A 7,500-nucleotide genomic window follows, 5' to 3' on the forward strand; every position below is an offset into this window, starting at 1 on the left:
CCGACTGATGCATTGAACGGCTAAAGTTGACCTTCAATCCGAACTGGCACTCTGCGGCGTGGAGGCAGTTGCGCGACCACTCCTATCCCAAACCAACAAAGCAAGGTGTATCCTACGTGCTCGGTACAAGCACACCACGACGGGACACATTGAACGGTTCAGCGATCTCTCTGCACTAGTGGAAGAACTCCAACGTGATACGGGAGACTTTGCTACAGCGGCTTCTCTGCACTTCTGGGCTACCACCTTGTGACGGGAGACATTGCTAGCGGTCACTCTGCACTAGTGATGGTACACCACCGTGATACGGGAGACATTGCTAACGGCCACTCTGCACAGGTGCCAATACCACCTTGTGACGGGAAACATTGCTAGGCACCGATCGGCATCTCTGCGCGATTACTTGACGCACACCCAACTAAGTCAACTGTTGGACTTTTTCGTAATCACGGCGGGACACATTGAACGAGCTCTAACGGATCTCTGCACGCATGGAACATGGTGGCGGGAATCATTGCTAGAACCGAACGGCGCCTCTGCGCGATGTACAAACAAGCTCAACAGGAACCTCGTATCGGCTGCCGAGCCGGAGCCCGAACAACTTGGATTTTCACTTCTAATTTATATCAACTCACCACTCCCCGAGGGATCCGCAGAATTGCTTCTGGGTCCCGTATCGTTATTTGCGATTCGTGTTTGCATTACACTACATTGAACTATTCCAACTTGTTTATCCGCATGGCGAACATTTGCTGCATTGAACATTTAAGTTCCACTTCGCTCTCCCCTACGTGGGTCTGAGCTTCGCTCTCAGGGAAAAAATATGCCACATTTGGTAGGGAAACCCGGTTTCATCACGCTATGTGCCCTGCACCACCGGCTTAGCGTGAATCCTTCGAGTTTCCCTAAGAAGTTCGATTGGTCTTGCAGAGTTTAAAGACAACGAAGCTTAGTTTCAAGCAAGGATTTAATATACGCGTATTAAAAACCCTTAGCTGTTACAACTTTTATGCTTGAAACCATCGCAACGAAGTCTTTGGGTCCGTAGACCCGTGATGTACTGCTCCAGGAAACGTTTTGAAAGGGTGGAAACTCAAAATCATAGGTTAAGATCATCGGCAGAACCCACCAGACACCACTTTTGCTTCATAAGTTCGGCCTATAGTCATATGACGATTTTCATCGGGGAGGGGACGTATGACCCAAACGGGGGCTTATATGACCCACGGACACTGCAAACCATGCTCCTACGACTAAATAGAGGTTAAAACTACGATTTGGTGAAATCTTCATTTTTGACCTCGAAGCAAGGTACCTTCCCTATAGTAGGCAATGAGTAAATGATCATAATCCCAGGAGGGCAAAAAATGGGAACCCGAGAGGAAAGCGCTGTTGGCGCGCCTAAGCTAGTGGCCCGTAGAGTAAAAAGGGTACCCCCAACAAAGTTGTCGTTTGACGTTCTGGTTGCACTTTTTATCATCTAAAATCAGTTTTCTACACGTTTTGAGGGGTTTTAGCAAAAAAAAAATTTTCGATTACTCGAGCTCTCTGGCCCGTTCGGTGCACATTTTTGAAAAAAGCTAGGGAGCTGCCCCTAGGTTCGGGGTGTCACAAAATGTTGAAAAGTGGTCGAAAAACCACTATCCAGAATCGGATGTAGAATCATTAGACGAACTTAAAATTGTTCTACGACACCCAGCTGCGACGTTTAGTATTCGAGTTATGGCCCGTACCAGGTCTGACCGAGCAATTTTTGTTCCGCGCACTTTGTGCACCGTACACGTTGATGTTTGTATGAAAAAGTACCCTACCTAGGGACGCGTAGAGCAAATTTGTACCCCCGGGCATGTTGTCGATTGACATTCTGGTTGCACTTTTCATCATCTAGGGTGCGTTCCTGACACGTTTTGAGGGGTTTTAGCAAAAAAAAAAATTTTCGACTACTCGAGCTCTCTGGCCCGTTCGGTGCACATTTTTGAAAAAAGCTAGGGAGCTGCCCCTAGGTTCGGGGTGTCACAAAATGTTGAAAAGTGGTCGAAAAACCACTATCCAGAATCGGATGTAGAATCATTAGACGAACTTAAAATTGTTCTACGACACCCATCTGCGACGTTTAGTATTCGAGTTATGGCCCGTCCTAGGTCTGACCGAGCAATTTTTGTTCCGCGCACTTTGTGCACCGTACACGTTGATGTTTGTATGAAAAAGTACCCTACCTAGGGACGCGTATAGCAAATTTGTACCCCCGGGCATGTTGTCGATTGACATTCTGGTTGCACTTTTCATCATCTAGGGTGCGTTCCTGACACGTTTTGAGGGGTTTTAGCAAAAAAAAAAATTTTCGACTACTCGAGCTCTCTGGCCCGTTCGGTGCACATTTTTGAAAAAAGCTAGGGAGCTGCCCCTAGGTTCGGGGTGTCACAAAATGTTGAAAAGTGGTCGAAAAACCACTATCCAGAATCGGATGTAGAATCATTAGACGAATTTAAAATTGTTCTACGACACCCATCTGCGACGTTTAGTATTCGAGTTATGGCCCGTCCTAGGTCTGACCGAGCAATTTTTGTTCCGCGCACTTTGTGCACCGTACACGTTGATGTTTGTATGAAAAAGTACCCTACCTAGGGACGCGTAGAGCAAATTTGTACCCCCGGGCATGTTGTCGATTGACATTCTGGTTGCACTTTTCATCATCTAGGGTGCGTTCCTGACACGTTTTGAGGGGTTTTAGCAAAAAAAAAATTTTCGACTACTCGAGCTCTCTGGCCCGTTCGGTGCACATTTTTGAAAAAAGCTAGGGAGCTGCCCCTAGGTTCGGGGTGTCACAAAATGTTGAAAAGTGGTCGAAAAACCACTATCCAGAATCGGATGTAGAATCATTAGACGAACTTAAAATTGTTCTACGACACCCATCTGCGACGTTTAGTATTCGAGTTATGGCCCGTCCTAGGTCTGACCGAGCAATTTTTGTTCCGCGCACTTTGTGCACCGTACACTTTGATGTTTGTATGAAAAAGTACCCTACCTAGGGACGCGTAGAGCAAATTTGTACCCCCGGGCATGTTGTCGATTGACATTCTGGTTGCACTTTTCATCATCTAGGGTGCGTTCCTGACACGTTTTGAGGGGTTTTAGCAAAAAAAAAAATTTTCGACTACTCGAGCTCTCTGGCCCGTTCGGTGCACATTTTTGAAAAAAGCTAGGGAGCTGCCCCTAGGTTCGGGGTGTCACAAAATGTTGAAAAGTGGTCGAAAAACCACTATCCAGAATCGGATGTAGAATCATTAGACGAACTTAAAATTGTTCTACGACACCCATCTGCGACGTTTAGTATTCGAGTTATGGCCCGTCCTAGGTCTGACCGAGCAATTTTTGTTCCGCGCACTTTGTGCACCGTACACTTTGATGTTTGTATGAAAAAGTACCCTACCTAGGGACGCGTAGAGCAAATTTGTACCCCCGGGCATGTTGTCGATTGACATTCTGGTTGCACTTTTCATCATCTAGGGTGCGTTCCTGACACGTTTTGAGGGGTTTTAGCAAAAAAAAAAATTTTCGACTACTCGAGCTCTCTGGCCCGTTCGGTGCACATTTTTGAAAAAAGCTAGGGAGCTGCCCCTAGGTTCGGGGTGTCACAAAATGTTGAAAAGTGGTCGAAAAACCACTATCCAGAATCGGATGTAGAATCATTAGACGAACTTAAAATTGTTCTACGACACCCATCTGCGACGTTTAGTATTCGAGTTATGGCCCGTCCTAGGTCTGACCGAGCAATTTTTGTTCCGCGCACTTTGTGCACCGTACACGTTGATGTTTGTATGAAAAAGTACCCTACCTAGGGACGCGTATAGCAAATTTGTACCCCCGGGCATGTTGTCGATTGACATTCTGGTTGCACTTTTCATCATCTAGGGTGCGTTCCTGACACGTTTTGAGGGGTTTTAGCAAAAAAAAAAATTTTCGACTACTCGAGCTCTCTGGCCCGTTCGGTGCACATTTTTGAAAAAAGCTAGGGAGCTGCCCCTAGGTTCGGGGTGTCACAAAATGTTGAAAAGTGGTCGAAAAACCACTATCCAGAATCGGATGTAGAATCATTAGACGAACTTAAAATTGTTCTACGACACCCATCTGCGACGTTTAGTATTCGAGTTATGGCCCGTCCTAGGTCTGACCGAGCAATTTTTGTTCCGCGCACTTTGTGCACCGTACACTTTGATGTTTGTATGAAAAAGTACCCTACCTAGGGACGCGTAGAGCAAATTTGTACCCCCGGGCATGTTGTCGATTGACATTCTGGTTGCACTTTTCATCATCTAGGGTGCGTTCCTGACACGTTTTGAGGGGTTTTAGCAAAAAAAAAATTTTCGACTACTCGAGCTCTCTGGCCCGTTCGGTGCACATTTTTGAAAAAAGCTAGGGAGCTGCCCCTAGGTTCGGGGTGTCACAAAATGTTGAAAAGTGGTCGAAAAACCACTATCCAGAATCGGATGTAGAATCATTAGACGAACTTAAAATTGTTCTACGACACCCATCTGCGACGTTTAGTATTCGAGTTATGGCCCGTCCTAGGTCTGACCGAGCAAGTTTTGTTCCGCGCACTTTGTGCACCGTACACTTTGATGTTTGTATGAAAAAGTACCCTACCTAGGGACGCGTAGAGCAAATTTGTACCCCCGGGCATGTTGTCGATTGACATTCTGGTTGCACTTTTCATCATCTAGGGTGCGTTCCTGACACGTTTTGAGGGGTTTTAGCAAAAAAATTTTTTTCGACTACTCGAGCTCTCTGGCCCGTTCGGTGCACATTTTTGAAAAAAGCTAGGGAGCTGCCCCTAGGTTCGGGGTGTCACAAAATGTTGAAAAGTGGTCGAAAAACCACTATCCAGAATCGGATGTAGAATCGTTAGACGAACTTAAAATTGTTCTACGACACCCATCTGCGACGTTTAGTATTCGAGATATGGCCCGTCCTAGGTCTGACCGAGCAATTTTTGTTCCGAGCACTTTGTGCACCGTACACTTTGATGTTTGTATGAAAAAGTACCCTACCTAGGGACGCGTAGAGCAAATTTGTACCCCCGGGCATGTTGTCGATTGACATTCTGGTTGCACTTTTCATCATCTAGGGTGCGTTCCTGACACGTTTTGAGGGGTTTTAGCAAAAAAATTTTTTTCGACTACTCGAGCTCTCTGGCCCGTTCGGTGCACATTTTTGAAAAAAGCTAGGGAGCTGCCCCTAGGTTCGGGGTGTCACAAAATGTTGAAAAGTGGTCGAAAAACCACTATCCAGAATCGGATGTAGAATCATTAGACGAATTTAAAATTGTTCTACGACACCCATCTGCGACGTTTAGTATTCGAGATATAGCACTTTGTAGGTCTGACCGAGCAATTTTTGTTCCGCGCACTTTGTGTTCATGGATGTCGATAAAGGTACAAGTTGCCGGTCGGGATAGCCGTGCACCAAAACTGTGTACCGATCAGGGAAAGTACAAGACGAAGGGTGCATCTCGAGCGTACGCGTTCATAGATGTCCATGTTGGTACACTTGCACCAAAATTGTGTACCAATCAGGGAAAGTACAACATGGAGGGCGCAGCCCGGGCGTACCCGATCATGGATGTCCATGTTGATACAATCTACGTGTACGTACCTAGTTTTTGTATCAAAAGTTGCATTAAAGTGCTTGTATGCTTAAAATGCTTATCTCAACCGGTCACCTTTTGGCCTGTCCTTTTATAACAGAAACCTAGAAAGATACTCGATATTTTTGTGTTTTTCCATTAGCCCGGGACGACGAAATGAGCTATGTGCACATCGTGCAGAAAACTGTCTTCGCCACGCATGTTTTTGTCTATCCACTCATATAATCACCCACATTTGTGTTCAACACGGACGGCGCAGCCCGAGCGAACGCGTTAATGTTTATGTTTGTACACACTGCTTGTACGATTCTAGGATTTGGTAATTGCGTCACAGTGCCCGACCGTCGCGGACACCATTCTTGGACAGAAGTCCTAGTACGTAGAGTACTTTCCCTAGGTATGTGCTCGTTCGTGACTATCGTTGCGTGCTTACGGACACGCTTGGGTATGTTTACCATACAAGGTTTACTAGGGAAACCTGGGAAGGACGCTTGCCCTCCCGTCGCGGACACCATTCTTGGAAAGAAGTCCTAGTACGTAGCGTTCCTTATTTTACTTGATCAGTTTGTAATGCATTCGCTTTGTTCAATCGACTTCTGCTACTGCTCACTAAGGGGTGTTCGTTTGCGATGTGTACGATAAGCAACTGTCTATCCTAACCAGCAGTTAATCAACACTTTTCACCCAAGTCATAGGAACATAGAGTACTTTTCCTAATCGGTACACAATTTTGGTGCACCTCTAACCTGGCCGGCACTTTATCGTTACGTTTTGTGCATAACCTAGGGACGTGGTGTAAGTTTCATGATTTTTATGTTTGATTCGGTTTATTATGATTGAAAACTACGCTACGTCCCAGAAATTTGAACTCGACTACTTCCTCCATGTGGCGCCAAAAGCTACTGGGCAACGCCTAGCTAATGCCCCATTTGTACTTCAATTTGCATAATCAATTTTGAAAAATACGCTAAGTCCCAGAAATCTGAACTCGAATACTTTTGCCACGTGGCGCAAAAAAGCTACTGAGAAACGCCTAGCCTTTTACCCATTTATAATTTAGTTTTCGTTATTAGTTTTGAACAATACGCAAAGTTCCAAGAATCTGAACTCGAATACTTTTTACATGTGCCGCCAAAAGCTACTGAGCAACGCCTAGGTTGATACATTTTTGGTACATGGAGTGTATGCATGCAGGATTACTGCCGTGCTGGACCGAAAAATCGAACTTGCTACTAGAACGTAAAGTAATTCCCCTAGATAGGTGCTTTTGCATACCTCTGATCGACCACCATGCAACACGCGTAGCGACACGCGTAGCTAGGCTTGCCCAACCAAATTTCCTACTATAGCACCAAATTGCACACTTTCAGGGGTATAATTTGGTACCGTGTACCGTGCATGGTACAAGTATCAGCAGCTCGTGCAATTTATTTTGCATCGTGTTGCGGTTGCTGGTGCGTCGGGATAGGAGTATTTCGAGACTTTCGCCAAGCGTTGGTGCCATTTGGGGGATAATTAATGTTCTAGCCACAATAAACGTGCCACATAATGCCAATAAGGAAAAAGCCGTTTTCTAGGGACTTCCAGTCAAAATGTTTGCCATCAGCGCTTTCCTGTCGAGTTCAGGATCTGGGACTTAGCGTTTTTTTTTCACGATCCAATCCAACGACCAGATCGTGAATAAACAATTCATACAACAGTGCATCCCTTTAGAGAAGGAAAAAGCCGAATTCTAGGGAGCTCCAGTCCAAAAGGTTGTCATCAGCGCTCTCCTCTCGAGTTCAAGATTTGGGACTTAGCGTTTTTTTCGCGATCCAGCCAAAAGACCAGATCGGGAAATAAACAATTAATATAAC

The sequence above is a fragment of the Anopheles gambiae genome, assembly GCF_943734735.2.
Source record: "Anopheles gambiae chromosome X unlocalized genomic scaffold, idAnoGambNW_F1_1 X_unloc_152, whole genome shotgun sequence".
Taxonomy (NCBI): domain Eukaryota; kingdom Metazoa; phylum Arthropoda; class Insecta; order Diptera; family Culicidae; genus Anopheles; species Anopheles gambiae.